A 2,010-nucleotide genomic window follows, 5' to 3' on the forward strand; every position below is an offset into this window, starting at 1 on the left:
CTTGGTATTATGACATTGTTGTTTTCAATAGAGGCAGCCAAGTGACTCTTTCTGCAGGCTGGCAAAGAGCAGGGATTGCTCCTGCCGCAGCTTGCGTTTCACATACATTATGCACTAAGTCTGGACTCTTCAGCTCTTTGCTAAAGGGCTCCATCTAATTTGCTTTCTGCAGTAGAGAGGCAAAAGGAAGTTGCTGACTTGCATCTCACAACCAGTTTGGCACTCAGTGTCTAAAATATTGATGCCCCTTGTGTGTGGTGTTGCGTAAGTGGCCAGAACTGTGTAAATGATGTATCACGGTACTGATCCTTTCCAGCACAAACCATCTGTGCTCTTAACAGGTTGTGTTTGGTTGGGGCTTTTCAGCCCCGTATTACAAGTGTAATTGCATCAGGGTTCACCAGGGTTTCTAGTTAAGCTCTTGTTGACTAAAGCCTTCATTAGGAATGGCTGAATGGTGGTGGACCCTTCAGCAGCACCTCACAGACAGTGATAACACAGTGTGGAGAGCTGAAGGATGGGCAGGGAAGGAGCCTGTTTCGGAATCCCCGTGAGCAAGTTTCAAGGAAGTTTCTTCACATTCACGAAGCTCTTGATTTAACAGAACACCTCATTGCGTGTGCTGCTGAATGCAGGTTGGGTTTTCAAGCCTCTTCCTTCCTGTTAGAGTAACTGGCTGGTGACACAATAACTGACATCAGGGAACAAAGGCGGAATGGGGCTGTGCCGAGGTCCCTTCCAGCCCAAACCGCTCTGCAGTTCCATGATCCTATGAAAGGAGACGTGTGCTGAGGCTGGAGCACTCTCCCTGCCTGTGCATCCAGCAGAGCCGCTGCCTCTGCCCGGCTCTGCGCAGGAAGCCAAGAGTTTGATGAATTGGTGAGCACTGGATGTGACAAACCTGGATGGGGAGCCGGCTGTTGGGAGCCGCTCCAGTGCCTGCAGCCTCATGCGAAGGTTAATGTTTAAAGCCTGTGTGCTCCTCGGCACTGGCTGTGGCAGCAGGTTTGTGTCTGCTGTTCCTCAGGCAGGGAGGAGGAGGCAGGAACATGTTTGCAGCGGGTGCAGCAAGTGAATAAATCCCATTACTCTGCTTGGATGGGTTGAAACATGGTGACCCAGTGAGATGATGCTGATCTGTGCAGAATGCTGTTTATTGATTTAGGCTTACAGAGCAGGAGGAAGTGCAAGGTCCTGTGCCTCCAGTGCTATCCTGTTTCCCACTCCCTATTCCTATATTCAATGTAATGGGTCATGGATCTTGCCTGGATAAAAGATGCTGACTTCTCTCCCCATTGGCTTTCTCGCAGTGACAGTGACGCTTTGAGCCTGAATCCCTGCTTGGTTTCCAGTTCTCTCCTATCCAGCACTAGGCCAAGCCTTGGATAGCTTTTACCCACATAGCATGCTCTGTGCTCTCCTCCATTCACTCTCCTTTTGCCTGCAGCATGGAATAAGTCAACTTCTCTTACGCAGAACCAAGCCACCCACCCCTTATCAGATTCAAAGGGGAAGCCGTAGTGGAAAAGGCATGTTTTTAACATTACCCCTCCTCCAGACAGCCCTCTGAATGATGACAGTGAATGACTGTTTCCATGCTGACCACTTACCATGCAAATGATGTTTGTGGGATGAGACCAAGTGTGAATAACTCATCTCCAGCAGCTCACCACACATTAGAGCATTGCTTCTGCATTGAGCAGGGTGATCACCCTGACGTGAGGTTCAGCTCTGAGTTCTCCATGCACCCTCAGTCTTTACATGGGAGATGTGCTTTGCTTTCAGCTCTTATTGAAAGAAAAGGCAGTATCTGTCAGTGATACAGATAATTCTGTGCTTGGTATTTTGCACTTTATGAGTTGGATTCTCTTATGTTAACCTAAAGTAATGGTGGGAGCAGCTGTGAAATGATGACTGTTTCCTGCTCTAGCCTCCGTTTTCCCTGATGAAAAAGGAAGCAAACAGAAAAACTTCAATGAAACCAGCATTTTCAGAGAGTTACTAACACCA

The sequence above is a fragment of the Lathamus discolor genome, chromosome 13 (assembly GCF_037157495.1).
Source record: "Lathamus discolor isolate bLatDis1 chromosome 13, bLatDis1.hap1, whole genome shotgun sequence".
Lineage (NCBI taxonomy): Eukaryota > Metazoa > Chordata > Aves > Psittaciformes > Psittacidae > Lathamus > Lathamus discolor.